At 44.1% G+C, this 18,710-nt stretch overlaps 1 protein-coding gene and 1 long non-coding RNA gene across 2 annotated transcripts in view; one reads left to right on the top strand and one right to left on the bottom strand.

Annotated features, from left to right (window-relative positions):
• Window positions 1-18,710, bottom strand: part of SND1 (staphylococcal nuclease and tudor domain containing 1) — a 426,272-nt gene that overhangs the window by 116,707 nt on the left and 290,855 nt on the right. The window lies entirely within an intron of this gene.
• LOC121028384 (uncharacterized) lies at window positions 3,996-18,086 on the top strand. The gene is made up of 2 exons (XR_005789203.1): window positions 3,996-4,088; window positions 16,876-18,086. It is a non-coding gene; the product is annotated as an uncharacterized LOC121028384 (long non-coding RNA).

An 18,710-nucleotide genomic window follows, 5' to 3' on the forward strand; every position in this document is an offset into this window, starting at 1 on the left:
GCAACATTCCAGGCTCTGAGCCATCAGCCCAGAGCCTGACGCGGGGCTCGAACTCACGGACCGCGAGATCGTGACCTGGCTGAAGTCAGACGCTTAACCGACTGCGCCACCCAGGCGCCCCTCAGATTTCTTTTTAATTAAAATTATGATCTATTTGAGAACCATTATCATAACTTAAACTTCCCTGTGTCAACGTCTAATTATCAAACCTCTGCAGAGAAATCCAAAGGAGGCTGAAAGAGTAGAAAGGGGCCTTGTTTTAGAATTCATCCGCAGTTTCCAAAATGTGTTAACTTCCTACTCCTATGGAAATGGCTTTTCCCCACATTACATACATACATCAGGCAACACGCACTGCAGGTCTCTGTTACTGAGACAACTTTCAAAACCACAAGTAGAGTGGGTTAAAGAGGGACAGATATATTTGATTGACAGGAGGTCACAATTCGTTGGCAGCAGAATAAAGAACTTGTCTCAATGGAAGATCGGAATTGAAAAGCTTAAAATATTCTTTTAAAAAAAGAAACATTGTTCTGACATCCAAAGAGGACAAATCAAATTGGTCTCCTCCCTCAGTCTCTGAAAAGGAGAGGGAGGAAATAGTGGAGGAGTAAGTGCCAGTTCCATCCTTAATTAAGCTGTGTGACCTTGGCCAAGAAACAAGTTTTCTGAGTCTCCATGTTTTTTTCACTTGTTACATAGTGACAACTGCCCTCCCTGCCTCACAGCACTGTGATAAACATCTGGGGGGGGGGGAGCGGGAAGAATGGGGAAGAATGGGAAAACACCCAGAAAGTACGTATTATTACACAAATGGATACTTCTAGAGAATAATGGTCTTGATAAATTTTAGCATATTTAACCATGGTCTAAACCACTGCTTAAAAACAGCCATACTTGCCTAGGTGGCTCAGTCAGTCCACTGAATGACTTTGGCTCAGGACGTGATCTCAGGGTTGTGAGACTGAGTCCTGCACTGGACTCCACACCCAATGTGGAGCCTGCTTGAGATTTTCTCTTTCTCTCTCTCTGCCCTTGCCCCACTTGTGCTCTTAAAAAAAAAAAGAAGCCACACTGCTGACAGAGATCAAATAACACCCAAAATACCTGTTGGCCCTCTTAGAAACATTTTTAGGAAATTTAGTTAATGCAGACTAAACTGCATCTAACGGAAAAGCATGTTTAGTGCAGATAAACATAATTTGAGGATACTGTTGACTCTGACAAGCATGACAGGAGTAATGATCAGCCAGGAGGGGCAGGGTGCTACATGGGAAGAAAGGGCCTGCATCTCCTCGATGCCAGGACTTGTTTCTGACTGAGGTTTATGAAGCATGAAGAACAGACAACAGCTGGGAATTCAGGAAGAGAGTAAATCCAGCTGCCGTTATTCAGGCTCCCAGAAAGCTACAGCACAGATAGCAACAAGTGATAGTTACATGAAAACAGAAATTACATTCCTTACGGATTTTTTCCCCATCGTGATTTCAGCAAACATTTTTTTCATCACTCCCATTCTTGCCACTAACTTGTACATGAGGCATCAGGGTGGCATGGGGGTGCGCTCTCTGGATGTCACGGTCAGTAAACACTGATCCTACTGAAAAGGATACTGCAAGGTCCTGAATCAGGACAGTGAGTTTGCAGTGTTCCCTCAGTTTCTACCTTTCGCCTTCTCCACCCGTGGTACCAAACAACAGATTTCTCACTGGGGACCATGCAACATCCTCTGGGAGCTCTTGCTGTGGGACTGCTCGGTCTACTGATGTGCTCAGTGCTCGCGCTGGCAGAGGGTGCTGTGGTATTTCTGGGGGGAGGATAAGATGTTCAACATCCTGCAATTCATGGCAAGTCCAGACAAGGAGTAAACATTCCACCCAAGATGCCTCTCTGGCCCCCCCATTGAGAAATACACAGCTCCAGTCTTACCCACCAGTACTCCCTCACTCACCATCTACACTCATCCCAAGACAATGACTTGCTGTACCCTATTCATGCTTTGCATTTCACAGTTTCAAATCCAGCTGCCCCAATCTCCTTGTTCAGGTCAGAACATAATGATTTTGGCCTAAGGCTGTTGAACAACTTAGAGAAAAATAGATCAAATAGAATGCAATCATCAGAATAAGCTATAAAGTAATTGTTGATTTGACTTGAGGTTCTAAGAAGGAAAATATGCTCTACTCCCAAGTTTTCTATAGACTCCAAGAGATCACAGTATCATTTGAACTGCTGCTTAAAGTAGCTTTGGCTCTGAGTTGGAAGCAATCTGTTCAAAAAAGGTTTTAAGTTAGGAAATGTGTTATTGCAGAATGCAAGCTGTAGAGTTACAAGTCCATGGGATGAAACCCCCACTGTATTACAAAGAGTTTGTGACCATGACAATGACATTCCATTTCTTTGTGCCTCTGTTTCCTCCTCTGTAAAATGAGAAGCTGGACGGTTTTTAGTACTTTCTCCAGAAAGGCTGACAGAAGTTGCCTGCATGATGGGCCTGATCAAACACACCGGGCTTGATCACTGTGACCCATACCAGGACTTGATCTTTCAGGTTGATATATGCTAGCCAGAACAATGTTAAGAAATAAAACTCACATATTAAAAACAATAAACAAGCACAGGAAATCTGGGGATCCTTAAAGCCAGAGAAACCACACAGAAAAAAAGTCCAATCTACTCTTTGCCAACAGGCTTATCTACATTTGACAAAGATTACTCTTTGCTATCCGGGGAAATCTGCTCTGCAGTTTTCTTCTTCATGGATGGCGGATACTTTTTGCCAAAGCGATCTGGGACTGCAGACTTTGCACATGTCAAGAGAAATATACACATATGTACAAAGAGGCTGGTTTTGTTCAGCCTCAACTAAGATCACATATTCTTCAGCAAACACTTCTCTGTTTGATTTGTAGTCAGCTTGCTTACACAGCACTATCTGGGTTTCGAGGCTTAATTTATTTGACTATATTCATTCCCTTTCCCCATCTTCCTCCTAGCACAGCAATTCCAAGTAGTAGGAGAATCCATCACACTCCTTTACGTTAAAAGTACTACGGCTTTACATTAGAACTCTCTGGAATTATTTTTCTTTTTAATCACAATGAGAAAAGGAATACGTTACGCACAATGTAGTTATCCTACCTTTATACTCTCTTAATTTCTTTAAAAAAATTTTTTTTAAATTTATTTTGAGACAGTGAGTGGGGGAGGGGCAGAGAAAGAGAGAGAGAGAGAGAGAGAGAGAGAGAGAGAGAGAGAGAATTCCAAGAGAATCCTTGCTGTTAGCACAGACCCTGATGCAGGGCTTGAACTCACAAACTGTGAGATCATGACCTGAGCTGGAACCAAAAGTCGGATGCTTAACCAACTGAGCCACCCAGGCGCCTCTATACTCTCTTAATTTCTAAAAGTTATGCAAAATGATCTTAATAAGCTTACAGGATCAGATCCCTGCAGCTCATAGGTTATGTGCTGAGAACGAGCAGGCCAATCAGCTATCAGTGGTGCTGGTATGATGCCCTGCTGTCCCCAAAGGGGAACAGTGTTGCTGCAGGAGGGTATTCTGGGTTAAATCTGCTTGTTGATTTCACCGAGCTTGATAAGATATACCCTTTTTCTTCCAAGGAGGTCTCAGAGGCCTGGCAAGAGAGCAGACACTGGCATTTGTGTTGATTTATTTTGGTTGAGAATGGGCCCACAGGAAATGGTAGAGAAGCTTGTTCCAACCCAGGGAATCTTTCTGCTTTCATAAGCCCATAAAGATACTAAAAATGAAGCATCAGAACAAACAGAAGCTGATGATGTCAATAGAAGAAAATGAGGCTGATTAGACAATTTCACGTGGCAAAAGTGGTATTTAAACTTTGGTTGTTTTGGTTTTAGGTTTTGCTTTTTTTCCTTTCTTGAAAACGAGTACTTTTTGCACGTGTTTGTTACAGTGGCAATCAAAGGATTTAATTTTGTTATCATCCTAAACTTTCTTCTATTTTCTTACTTCAGCTTGCTTTTCATGCAGCTCAGAATGAAGATACCTGAATCTAGACCTCATCATCATGTAGCTCCATTTGTAAAAAAGAGAAAAAATATTTGTAAGTAAACACCATTTGTAGTTAGTGTCTGAAAAAAACTGCCACTGATTGTAACAAGATTTTAGAAGTATATTCAGTAATACGTTCAAACTTCACGCTCCTTAATTACCTAATCCTGCAAAGCAGGTTAAGTATATATTTCTCGTTATATCCAATAACTATCTGGATAAAATGCTCTGACTGTGGGAAACCTAGAGAGGGCCCACGTGTGTGTGGGTTTACATGGTTTGAAGGGATGAGGATGCATTTAATGAATGCTTCTCTGGACAGAAAAAAGGGAAGTTGACTGAGGCACCTCTGACAAGGACCTCTCTATGCCCCCAAGTCCATCCCGGGACTATCACCTCTTGGGATTCCCCTAAACTCCATTCCAGGATGTTCGTGGGCAACTGGCAGCCTAGTATCGAGCCTCTCAGAAGTTGAGCCTTCGTTCCAATTTCACTGTAACACTGCGGCATCTGATATAATCCTTTAAAGGCTCTCAGAGTCTGGCCCTAATCTCCCTCCTAAAATATAACTCCGAGAAGATGTGAATATAGATGGCAACCTGGTCCATTTTGCTGCACAGATCAACACAAAAGGATCATGGTGAATACAGATTTAATGTCTATTTTCTCAGCAAGTGATGCCCCTAGGGCTGTAGAGCATAGCTGAATGGGATAAGTCCTATAACCAGGCTGATTTGACTTCATTATTAATTCATCTTTATTTAACCTCAGCCAGGGCCTCAAAAAAAAAAAAAAAAAAAAAAAGTATGATGCTCAGCAAAACTTCTGTAACCCCACCTCATTTTCTAGGTAGATATATTTTCTTTCTTCTTCACCTCGTGATTAGTGGTTCTTAGAAGCAGTATCAGCTCCAAAGGGAGTCTGAAAATCTGTAGGGGACATTTTTGGTTGCTGCAATGGCTGGAAGGAGGGGAGCTGCTAATGGCATTTAGTGACAAAGACCAGTAATGCCTATCCAGGCGATCCCACACAGTAAACTGTCTTAGGTAAAGTCTATGCCTCCTGTATGGCTAGGAATCAGTAATGAGGATCCATTCTAGAAAGGTGAGAAAAACAGGGTGTCTCAGCCAGCAGCTGTAATACTGGCCCAGATACTGCCATGTGGGACTGGGAAAGGAGAAAGTGACAGAAACAAAGGCACTGTTGGCCCTTATCTCCCCACCAGTCAGCTCCAGAGCACAAATGGGCAGCAGCTTGATGAGAAGCAGGTCTATTTCTACCTCTCTCTCCAACTGATGAGGATAGATGGCAGGATTCTGGGGAAGAAGGGGTTGGGGGAGGGAGGCAGAACACGAAGGGACTTTTCCGTTGGTTGGTGTTTGCAAAGTACTGAGGATGAAGTGAAAATCTACACTCGCCACATGACTGCCAACACAGCTTTCTAGATCTCCCCATCATGGGGGAGCACTGTGGCTAGTCAGAATTTGTTCATTCAACAAATATTTACCAAGCACCTGTCACATGCCAAGCATAATTGCACATGTTGGGAATACATACACTGGGGGTGGGGGTGGGGGGTAGATGGGCCATACTTGGAGGCCACAATAAAAACTCTAGTTTTTACTTTGAGTGAAATGGAGAGTCACTGTTAGAATGGCATCCAGGATGAATAAATATACTAACAGCTATATGTGTAGGAATGTGTATATAAAAACGATGGCAACATAGTGTGCCAAGGGAACAACTCCTAAGTGGCACCCCCATGACAACGAAGGTCTGGCCAGCATCCTGTGGAGTCCAAAAGGCCACTGCCAGCTGATGTGCAGATACGGCTTACCCCATTGCCTCACAGAATAAGAGCACAGGGCATGTGGAAATGCCCGAGGAAGCTCTGGAGGGAATCACCCCCACCTTCTCCTGAACTCGTGGGCTGCTGCTATTACAATCGCTACCATTCTAGGATGGTGTTAAATTAGCCAATTTACCAACAACAACAAAAAGCCCCACACAAACGTAGTTTCCAATGGCATATTCATTTTTATTAATTGGCTAATTCAACACTGCCTTAGATCTGTAATAACAGTGGCAATCAGCGAACATGCCAGCGTGCTATGTGCTCTCTCTCTATCCCTCTACCCTCAACTCACACCTGCAGTCACATTTCCTGTGTGTGCAGACACACACCAGGTGGCCAAGAAGTCACTGGTTCTAGTCTGGCACTCATGCTTGATGCCTCCAGAATGTGGACCCACAGTTTACTCTCCCCACAGCTCCTCACCTATGCATTCTTTTTTTTTTTTTTTTTTTTAATGTTTATTTATTTTTGAGAGAAACAGAGACAGAATGCGAGTGGGTTAGGAGCAGAGAGACAGGGAGACACAGAATCCAAAGCAGGCTCCAGGCTCCGAGCTGTCAGCACGGAGCCCGATGTGGGGCTCGAACTCACAAGCTGCAAGATCATGACCTGAGCCGAAGTCGGACGCTCCACCGACTGAGCCACCCGGCACCCCTCTCACCTATGCATTCTGCACAGACCTGAGGGAAGGCATGAAAGGCGACTGATGCTTCAGGAAAGGGCCACTTGCCCGTTTTAAAGTGGAACAGACACAGTTCCACAGAGAAGAAGCAAGCACTCTGGATACATAAGAATGGATGAAAATGACATAAAATAGTCTCTTTAAAACGACGTGTTCAGAAGGAACCCGAACTCTGGTCTTACAGGACTCTTGTCAGTAACCTGCCTGCCAACTCTGACACTCAAAGTAGTTCAGGGTTAGCCCTAGTTGTGCCTCTCAGGGCCCCCATGCATGGCTGTGCCTGCAAGGCCCCAATTCATTCCAGGGGTGCCATTTACACAGCCAACTGGTATCAGTTTCTTTACCTATGAAAGAGATAAAAGTCGAAATGCATTATAGGGTTATTATACATATTAAATCAGATAAGCTACTATTTATGTAGCATTTAACAATGTTGGGGGAAAAGTAAGTGCCTACTAAAGTAATTCAGAAGAGAAAACCACTTTATCCTAAACCCCTCTGCAGCAAGGACCGGGTTATTTGACAGGGAGGAAGCTTCCCATAGGTGACCTGACTCTTGAATATGGACAGGCCTTGTACTACTGGACTTCAAGTAGATTCAGCTGGGGCCTACTGGTCCACATGGTTCCCCATGCATCCTCCTGCCCCCTAGCCTTCAACACAGAGCCCTGCACCGGTGAAGCAGCAGCCAAACGCCGCTGATCACAACAGTGACCTGCCGCCATTATTCTCACCCCACCCTTCTTACTCTCAGAATCGTGAGCAATCCTGCTCTCGACGACCCACCACCTCTACCGTACAGCCAAGACTAGCGAGGACAAGCCCATAATTTTGTTGCTGTTTAAAAAGTACATACCAAAAGGAATGGAAACTACAGCTTTCCAAGGAACACAATGAATGGCCAGAAACAGAAAATTTAGGAGGTCATATTCTCTGTCTCTGTTTTAAGTCAACAAGATGCAGGTGTGGCATCAGAAGGACGAGATAAGGGAATGAGTTTCAATTCCGTACAGGCATTTTCACAATGAGATGGCCATTTAATTGGCCACCACCCGCACAGGGACAGCACATGAGAAGGACTGGGCTTCCAGCAGGGCAAGTTCCAGACAGGACGCCGAGAACCTCTGCAGGAGAGGAAACTAGTTATCGAATTACCGTTGGCTCCAAACACGGTGCTGATGTGGTCCCAACACCGTCGCCTCTCTATTCCCATGGCTCAGAAGTGGTGGGTTTAACATGGCAAGACAACTTTGAAGAAAAACTGAACTTAGACTTATTTTCTTGGGGAGCTGGGAACAGAACTTCAGGAGCATGCATTTTCATTATCTCCAGTTCCCCTGGCCACAGAACAATGAGTAGCAGACTGGTAAATGCTTGTTTTCTATACGGTCTCCTATCCTACATTTCCTTTTTTAGGGAAAAGGTTTCTATTGATTCAAGACCCACTATGGACTAGGCGATGTCCTAGGTGCTAGGTTTCCCTCTATGGTGGTGAATGGAGAGAAAGGAATTCCTGCTTTCATGGAGGAAAAAGATAATAAACAAGCAAATTGTACAATGTGACAGATGAGGAGTAACATATGGTAAAGTAAGGGAGGTGGGGACTCCAGGGAGAAGACAGCAAAAATTGTACACACGCAGGGGTGCATGTGCATACACATGTAGCACCAAACCCGGAGTGCCCAGGCCTAGGATGACAAGTTGATTTGCCCTCAACTGTGGTTCGTTTCTGTCCTTCGAACTCCGTAATCATCACTGGTGGACCAGGCAACAGCCCTCAGGTCTCTGCTGAGCCTCCAGGCGCTCCACGGAGCTTTCCCTCACTGTGTCTTCTCACATGAACTTCCATTCTGTAACCTCATCCTTGCCTCGTTTCCTCACCAATTTAAACGGAATTCACATGTATGCTATCTTTGCCAACACAAACTTGTCACTCCTTTGGATGCCATCTGAAATATCTTCCACGGTTTTACTGCACATAGTGGAGAAACTGAAAGAAGTGGGGTGCCTGGGCTCTGGATTTCATGGAGCACCCACAGTCCCCAGAGGAAGCAAATGGTAGCAGAGACCTGGCAGGCGATTACCATATGAAAATCGAGCACTGTTCCATTCATTCAGCATACATGGGACGCATTCCTCCTATTCCTCCTCCAGGCCAGGCACTGGGCTAAGGGCTGGGCATATGTTCATACAGAAGAGATGAACAAGGAACATACAGGTTCGAGCAACAGACAGACATGTGCACAGATAGTCAGGACGTTAAACTAAGGTTTCCCGGAAAGCACACACCTGAGCCAGACTCCTGGGGGTGAAGGGGTGATGATGGAAGGAGAGAAGGGACCAGACACTCCAACCTGAGCGAGCAGAATGTGCACAGCGCCGAGGTCGGCATGGCTGGTTCTAGATACTTCAAGTGCCTCTGCTCAGGAAGAGGTTTGGTGGGGGTGAAGGGTGGCAAAGCTCTAAAGATGAGCAGGGCTCAGGTCCCAGACGGCCATAAATGCCTTATTTTGAAGGCAAAGAAACTACCGAGAAGTCACAAGCAGGGGAATGACAGGAGCAGATGTACATTTTAGAAAGGCCTCGCTGGTACAAGGAAGGCAGATCAGGAGGGTCATGAGAACAGAAGCAGAAAGACTCACAAGAGACTAGAATCCTGTCTGGAAGGAAGATTTTAATAAACTGATTCTATACACTAAGGATCCCTGATAATATGTCCAAGAAATGGGGTGGCTGTTGGTCCTTAAAAGGCTGGGTCTCAAAAGTTCAAAAGGAGCCCTAAATTTCTGCTCAACCACAAATCCCAAGGGCCAGGACCAAGGACAATATAACAACAGGACTCAGCCTGGCTTCTATCCAATTCTCTATTCAGTTTTCTGTTTTTAATCATCTTTAAATTTACCAATCCTATATTTTCAGGGCACAGAAACAGACAAGTTAATCCAAGCTACTGAGGGCCTGTGCATCAGATCTGGAGATCAAACCAAGTCTTTCTTGGCTCTCAGAGAAGGCAGGGAATAGGCTGAGAACACAATGGGAAAGTACTTACACGCAAATGTTGGAGACTGGTATGTCTCCATATCAGTGTTTACTATGTGTTTGTTCATTTTTAATTTTTCTATTTCCCACATGTTCATTAGTTACCACGTATTTCCTAAGAACAAAAACACAGCAAAGAAAAGAAATCGCTCACACTTTTCTTTAAAAACAACCCAAATCTATATGGCTAAACACAGAGAAGGAAGAGCGTGCCGGGAAGCAGGTCAAAACAGGCCACCCTGAGGAGAGCTTATTTGGAGCAATGTTTCCCTCTCTTGCGCTTTTAAACCCTAGATAATTTTTCACCAAAGTCTCCCTTGTAAGTATGACTGTGTGCCCCTCCCCCCGCCCCCAGCAGGTGGGTGAAGTGGTTTCCAACACTGATGGCCGCAGAGCATGGCAGGATGAGTTACGGGCGTGCTCTTACAGCTCCCTCTCAAGATAAGGTGCCGCTCTCCACGGGAGCCGCAGGCAGTTATATATCAGTGCCCCAACCAACAGAGATAAATGTCATAACTCCAGCCCCTGTCCATAAATACACAGCGGCAGGAACAACCTTAAACAGCCCACTGTGCCCAGAAGAGGCAGGATTTAGTGGGCTTCCTTACTTGCTCATGTGCTGAAAAGCGCTTTTAGGAGGGTGTTAAATAGGCACGTTACGCAAGCTCATGGGCCCAAAATAAATAAGGCGCTCTCGTTATGTGGACGTCGCCCACACCGAGAGGCTGTATGTGCTCTTCCCGACAAGAAAGAAGAGAGACTTTACAGAGCTGCTGCTCGGAGCCAGTACCCTTCAAGTCAGTGCCAGCTGTGGCAGCAGGAGGGCCGGCGGGGGGGGGAGTCCGGATCAAGCAACCCCAGTGCAAATACTAGAGACGCTGCTTCGCTTCTCGCTTCTCGGCAAGAGAACTACCTCTTCTTATCACCTCCTGGAGATTTACATTTCTTTCTTTTCTTTTTTAAGCATTTATTCAGTTTTTGTTGGGAGACAGAGACAGAGAGCGTGAGTGTGAACGAGGGAGGAACAGAGAGAGAGGGAGACACAGAATCTGAAGCAGGCTCCAGGCACTGAGCTGTCAGCATAGAGCCCGACATGGGGCTCGAACTCACGAACTGTGAGATCATGACCTGAGTTGAAGCTGGAGGCTTAACTGACTCAGCCACCCAGGCACCCCCAAGAGATTGACATTTCTTGAGTGTAACCAGTGGGCTCCTTCCTGGTACAACACCCTTTATGGTGAAGGCGGTTAACCTCTAACCATCTGCCAGTATCTGCTCCCGCTTTCACGTCCAGGCTATTAATTTGGCTTTTCACACAAAGCTCTGCTCCTAAACAAGCAACTGGCTCATCTCTCCAAATCAGTGAAGCTCTCCAGCTCCCTAGAGAGGGATATATTAAGTATCAATCACGCGTATTATTTTACAATATAATTACTTTGGCAATTAATCCATAAGAAGTATTGCTCTCCAGATCCTAACTTCTGCCAACACAAACACAACGCTCTTGGAGAGTGGTCACATGGATGGAGACTGAGCTTCCAGGGGAAGAGGGACAAAATTGAAGACATAAGAGATTAGAGGAAGAAATAAGTCTCCCCAGGGTCTCTCTCAACCCTTGCTTCAAGTATCCAGCAGCGCCACTGTTTAATCACACAGAAGAAATCCAGCAGAAACGAAGGAAAGACTGACAATCTTACTTGAGAAGGTAATAACAAAGGCTCCTGCTCTCAGGAGGATCGTGTGCTGCATTGTGGCGGGAAGGAAGATACGCAGTTCCATAGGTCAGATCGTCAGTACTGCAACGCCATACAAAAACCCACCATCAGCGCCATGGAGGTGGGCTTTTGTCCTGTTCACTGCTGTGTCCCTGGAACACAGTGCACATTCAGTAAATACCTGTGTGAAGGAAGGAAAGAAGGGAGGAAGGGAGGGAGGGAGGGAGGGAGGAAGGGAGGGAAGGGAGGAAGGAAGGAAGACAGGTTCTCCAGGTTCATTACATCGGGTGGCACTCTTCTAGTTGCCCCTTGTAACTTCTCGTCTACATCAATCAGTCAATCCATGTCTGCCCACAAAACCAATAGATACTTATAAGACAGGGAATCTGAGAAAGTCAATCCAATTTCCTGAACCTAACTGTTGTCAGTTTTTACATATTGCCTCAGAAAAATCTAATTAAAAATAAGGAGCAACATTTACTGTTTAAATTTTCTTTCCTTTCCCCTCTCCTTCCCTATGGTGGAGGAGGAACAGTGAAAAGGCTAAGATAAGAGTAGCAGCAGGAGAGTGCAGAGAAGGAAGTGATAATTGCCAAATTGGATAAGCAGCCTCTGAATAAATGAAAATTAACAAGACTTGCTTTCCAATAGCTTCAGATGTAAGTGAAAAGGATTCACTGATGGTATGAGGGAAAAAATTTCATTTGATTCAAAGCATATAAAACTTTTCCTTGATTTCTTTTACTATCCCCCAAACTATCATTGTGACAGTAAATTAAATAAAGGGCAGACTGACAAAGTTAAGGGAGATTAAATGAACAATCCATGTAAAAGCACTGAGCGCATAGGCACTAGTTCACAAGCCACGCAAAAGAAAGGTTTCCTTCTTAGAAGCAAGTGGGAGAGAAAAAAAACTAGGGGCAGGAAAAAGAAAAGTAACTGAGGTAAATAAAGAAGAAATGGGATTGAAACTACAAAAGATTGGAAGAGGAATCTCTGAATGAGAAGTTTGCGTGGGTGGTAAAGTTGGAGGGAAGAAAAGTTCAATGGGAAAGAAGAGAACATTCTAGCACATGGCCCCTGAACAGCGGAGGGAGTGGAAACTGCTGAGTAAGTCAATCACTTTAATCACAGATGCTTTCTTCTCTTTTAACTGTATGCTCTTCTTATTTGCGTTACAATCACCCATACTAGGAAAAAAGGTCAAGGTTATATTGATAAAGATGTTTTACAGGCGTCTACATAAATAAAAATGTTCTAGTTAATTACTGGCCTCAAAATATTGGGTATCTGACACTTTCAATTTTGATAGGCAACTTCAGAAAAAATCTGGATTGTTGTTGTTGTCGTGTAGCATGGAAAGCTAAAGCAAAAAGCGATAAAATCCAACAGAGCTGCTTTCCTCCCCGCCTGATGGATCTGCTCAGGAATCTCCAGGGGTCACAAAGGCTATAGGGTCTGAAAAATGCAGGAAAGCTACGAGTTCTGAGGTTTTAGCCTACAGCTAGTAGTTTCTAAGTGAAGTTTGCTTTCTCCTGTTCCCTGAGCTTACTCCATCATGTTGCACCCTCTGTGGCTGATGCCTGCTCTTTGGAAATCAGTGATGATTTTTACTCATGTACAGTCCCAGTTCCTGGAGGCAGGATATGCTCCCAAGAGCATTAAAAATGCACGTTGGTGCCACAAACACAACCACCGAACAAAACTCCACAAGTATCTTGGAAATGATATCCAACAGAAATGAGCATCAAAGCTGCTATATGATGAGACTGTATGTAAGAATATGCATCACTTTCTTGCTCTCTATTTTCCACTGAAGAATGCAGGGCTCCAGAAGTAGATGAAGTTTCCACTTGACTCAACACATATTTATTGAGTGCCTACTATGTGCCAGGCACCACAGTGTTAACCACCAGGAACACAAGAGAGACAAGCAACACAAAGACTCAGGAAGCTTAGCATCTATTAGAGAAGGCTTGCATAAAAACATAAGGAAGGGAACTACAGGGAACTTTAGGAACACCTAAGAAGGAATGGCTTACTCTAGTCCAGGAGTCAGCAAAGTTCTCTGGGAAAAAATGAGAAGCTGAGAAGTGAAGGACTAATAGAAGTCAGTTACACTTCAATGTGGCAAATGTGGACTTTCCAACATGCAGGCCCAAATAAGAACCAAGGAATCTTCTCCTAGAAAAAGTCCCCCGCCACCCCATAATTCAAGAGGACACCTGAGGACATTTGCTGAGGTTCCTACACTCACTACTAAGGAAGGGACCAGGATGTGTGAAAGGCCCTATGATCTTGGGCATGCCTTTCAACCATTTCAGCCCCACATTTCCATCTTCTACTTTTAACCATCACATTCTGTCCTGAATAAATCAACGTTATTCTCTAGAAAGAATTCCTTTGCAGACACAGAACCTCTATTGTTAGAGAGTGTATAACCTTACATATTTGAGATTCAATCGGCAACTACCACTGCTACTGAAAACAATGCTTGGGTATCTTTCATGGAGAGCTAACTTCCCCATTTTGCTGTTCCACAAAGAGAATTTTAATATAGGTATCAAGGCAGGAAACATCCATTACAGCTCCAGAAGATGAGGCCACAACGACTGACCAGCTGAGGATGCTGCACTAAGGGCCCCACACCTCTTAACAAGCAAGGGCTGGGTAGCTCAGTTGGTTAAGCTTCCCACTCTTGTATCAGCTCAGGTCATGATCTCACAGTTAGGGTTCTGCACTGACAGTACAGAGTCTGCTTGGGCTCTCCCCACCATCCCCTGCTTGAGTTCTCTCTCTCTCAAAATAAATAAACTTTAAACACCAACAGCAAAATAAACAAGGACTAATGTGAAGAGGAGGAAAGGAACATAACATTAAGAACACAGTTCTACATTCATGGATGAGAGAGGAAGCCAAATATGGCCCTGGTTCAAGTACAGGACTGCCCTCAGATATCACAAGGATAAGGTGCCCCAGATGGCATTTCTGTGAACAGAATTCAAATCATGCATCAAGTATGGGTGCAAAATGGCCACATAGTGTTTTGCTGGTCCCTGGATAAGAAGTACCACGAATGATTTGCTGATCACACAGTAACACCATTTCATCCCCTACTTCTTAAATGGGGAAACAGAGTTTCAAATATCTAGCAAGTGGGGAGCCTAAACTCAGACTAGATGGGGACTGGCTCTAAAAACCTGACCTCTTAGCCACTAAGGTTTTGTGTGTGCAATTGATATTTCCTAATATCGAAGTCCAAGGAAAAACAAAACAGGAAGAGAGTCTAGACCATTTCCATTCAATAGTGGTCTGCAAATTAGCAGCAATGACATCACCAGGAACCTTGATAGACAAGCACACTCTCTGGCCCTGCATCAGACCTACTGAACAAATTTGAGAAGCTCTATGCTAGAACTCACTGGGACTGATGAGCTTTCGAGCTATATCTGGAAGTGCCAGGGAACCATCCTGGGACTCTGAGGGCACATTACTACTCACACCAACAAGTGGTCAGTACAGCCAGTTCCCATTGGATGCTGACTACAGGCCCTCCTATAAAGCTCCTGCTCCAAAATGCAAACCAAGAATGTCCACCCTAGCATTATAATCCTTTTTCAGGTGCAAGGAGAGGACAAGGAATGAGAGGAAGGAGGAGGGATAACTAAGCACTCTTTATCTTCTATCTTCTTCTATTCAGCATAAAACCAGGCCCACCAAATAACAAGGGAAAGAAAAAACAAAGTGATAGAGCACTAAAGACAGCTGGCGATTAGCGCTGACAAAGGCTGAGGAAGCACCTTTTCCTTCTTTAGAGACTCTAACCCACACTTCACCCTGAGGAGGGGAGGGAGCTGGGAAGGAAGAGAAGGAGCTTGGTCTGGAACCAGAATTTCTTTCTCAGATGAAGTCCAAAACAAGGAAAGAGGACTTCTGAGCTACTTGAGTGGGTTTTTTTGTTTTTTTTTTTTAATTCAAGATTCCACACATAGGCACATGCTATAGATGAGATGCTTTTTTGCCCCCCCAAAATAAAACAACAACAACAAAAAGAAACCCACGCAGTTTTTTGTTGTTGTTCTTAAATGCTGCTGGGAGAGTGATTCAGTTTCAAATATAATAGATAAGGCTGCAAACTTTCTCACTGTGTACGGGCATCTCATCTCCTTCCAAACATTAAGAGATTAAAATCCACCTCCTCTAAACGTAGCTCATTAAAGGCAATCTTCCTGCTAAGTATTGAACTTGAACTGTTTTGAAGCTCAATGCAAATAAAGGTCAAACTATTTTACTTCCTTCTTAAAGATTTAGGGAAAACAAACTACCACAAGGGCAGGAGGCGGAAGAACTGAATGATCACTGAGAACTTACCACTCAAAATGATTCAAGAAAGAACAGCTTCATTTATTTGCCAGCTCCGCGTGTTATCATCTCCCCCCCCACTTCAAATCTCTTCACATTTGCATTGTTCATGTAAAGTGAGTCAGGGAATGCAAAACTGAAGGTTCTCATAGCAACTGTTAACAATCCCACACCGCACATAAGCGGTATTGGCAATTACTAATTGGGTTGTTGCTAAAGGTGAACCCTTAATATACCTCATGTGTGAAGTGGGCGAACCAGCATTCTAATGGAATTTTACCCGTAAGTATTTCTCAGCTTAAGTGTTGAAATCTGTAGCTTTAAAAAATGGGCACGTGAAGAAGAAAAACAAATTCCAGATAAAGCCAATGCTCAGGCACAGTGAATGTATAATCCCACCAAGAAGAGAACGAGAAATATAAGGCAGCTGGGTCATGTCGGGGCCTACGTCCTACATGAATACAGGGGAGATGTGTGAGCAAAGGGTGCATCCCAAACAAGCGGCTTGCCTTCAAGGAAGCTGGTAAGGCAGCTTCTCAACTTCTCTCTGGTGCTATCCCAGAAACCCTCGGTCCTCATCTCATTAGGGTCCTAATTGCTCTTCTGAGAACTGGATCGATGGCATTAGCATTAGCCTTTGGCTAGCTCACCTTTAAGCCCAGGATACTTTAAAACTGAGGTCTGTCATCCAGTTAGAGTGTTTATCTGATGAACTGAGAGAAGACACTGGCTGTCTTCGACGTTGTCAACTCCTACTCACATAGATTACATTTATAACAAGGTGAAAACTTTGTCAACTCAATTTACTGGCCAGCTGACTTGATTTCAACCTCAAAATGCAAGAGTAAGAGTAAGGGCTCATAAGGGCCCCTGAAAGAAGGGCCCTTGAAAGTTTTAGGGCTTGAAAGAATGTCAGCTATCATTTAACAGAATCCAAGGCCACAGAGCTGGGACAATGTCTTGGGGTTAATAACAGTGGGACAGAGCCTATAAAAGTAGAGCCAATGGGAGTCGTAGAAGTAGGGGCAGACACCTGTGTGAACCCTGTTAAAAGCAATCCAGTGAGCAGTAAAGTCTGGATGAGAACCAGGTGTTCCAATTCTCTGTCTGGTGAACTTTCTATTATCAACTTTCCTTTAAAGTATTGCAATCTCACCTTTCACCTATTTTATTCCCATATAATTAGGCTTCCTATCTCAACCCTCCTAAGCCAAATAACGTCCTGCTGTACCAAAAGGTGACAATCTCGCTGAAGTCCCCTGCAGGATCATGGCAACCAACGGGGGCAAAATGCTTGACTACGATGAACAAATGCTATTAACACTGGCATCACTATTATGACACTTCTTGCTGTTAAAAAATCAAGGCCATTCACCAATGAATGAAAAAACCACAGCCTAGTGCAATTGAAAGAGACACAATCAGCGAGGACGAGTACACATACCAACATGGCTTTCATTTTGGTGAAAATTCCGGAAGAGTGGATGCAGAAGAGCAAATATGATAAGAATGTGCAAAGTTGAAAGCGAAGAGAAAAGAGATCTTTAAAATGTTGTGCCATGAAACATGAGACAGGGTCCTCGAATAGGAGTTATCATGCTTTTGAGCGGGCACGTTGGGAAGCATCAGCCTTGAGATTCCTTTCTGTGGTGTCCTGCAGCTCGCAGCAGCTTGGAATGCAGATAAATGCAAACTTCATCAAGAAATCACTGATATTTGAAGAGCACCTTTAAAAAATCGAACCCAAACACGCTTGGCGGTATATACGGAGGAATCATTTTGCTTTAATCTGATCCGTTATTTAGAGAAATCAGAAAGGAAGTCAGATTGTAAAGCCCCTATCATTTCTAGGGGCAGCACGAAAAGCTCAAGACAGCAAGCATGCAGAGATACGAGGGGGTGCTGGCTCCCAGTGGCGCACAGACAGGGCTAACTACCTGACGGATGTGCTCCTTCTGTTCGCTCATCCCTGGAAACAGCTGAGCCTGACAGGGCCCAAAGCTGCTATAAGGATATCTTTTGAACCAGAAAGATCCACTGGCCTGACACTAGGCCTGAACTTTGACCACAGCACTTGAAAGCAAGAGTTTCCCTGGGAAAGCCAGGATCTACAATTGCCGCAGCCCACCTTCCAAACTGGGGCAATACCATGGTTGTGGCAAGGGAGCAAATAAGGTGACACACAAGCTTTTTTTTTCTTTTTTAAAGTGTGTTCTGTATGGAATGGAAGCAATTATTTTATGCTGTTTAACAGATAGGAGAGGCAATCTGGCAAAAATCTTCTGATTCTAAAAATACGCTGATAGCAAATGGGACAAGTAAATGGAAGATCTCTGTATTACTGTCTAATTTTTCTATAAATTTGAAGTTACACCAAAATAAAGTCACAGGAATTATCATTATTTTTTTTTAAATCCCAACAACTTGTGATGCTTTAAATGTTGGATTATCCTGGGGCACTGAATCACCAGAGTCAAGACACTGTGAAGGGTGCATCGGGTCAGTCCAGGGAACCGAAGCAGGCATTTCCTCAGAGGAAAGCTCTTTGTTAGTCTACAATGTTAACATTTCAACACCAGTTTCATGTATTATCTCTCAAAAGTCTGCTACTCCAAGTAGCCCATTTAACCTTTTCATCTCCAAGTTAGAAAGGAGGGTTCCCCAATGGTCAGCAAATATTCTCTCCCTCTAACCTGTTCTAAGCTGTGCTTAAGTACCACCAGGACTAGGCTTCATTAGGAAAGCAGCTGAATAATTTATAAGGGTTGCATAGGACCCATTAGAAGTGCCAGAGCAGTAATAACTGGCTTAGGACTTTGCTTACTCAGGGCTAAAGTTTAATTTGTCCATAAATGCCCCAGCTCATAAACCCATCCCACAGGTCTGACCTGCCTGCTGCTCCACAATCACATGTCGCCTCCATGCTCTCATCTCAGATGGGATCCTACTGGTGTCATCTGGAGGGCCGGAAAACAAATTCAAACTCCGAAACAACTAAAATATCATAACCTCATTACTACA

Source organism: Herpailurus yagouaroundi, unplaced genomic scaffold, assembly GCF_014898765.1.
Source record: "Herpailurus yagouaroundi ecotype Mexico unplaced genomic scaffold, PumYag 100, whole genome shotgun sequence".
Classification (NCBI taxonomy): Eukaryota; Metazoa; Chordata; class Mammalia; order Carnivora; family Felidae; genus Herpailurus; species Herpailurus yagouaroundi.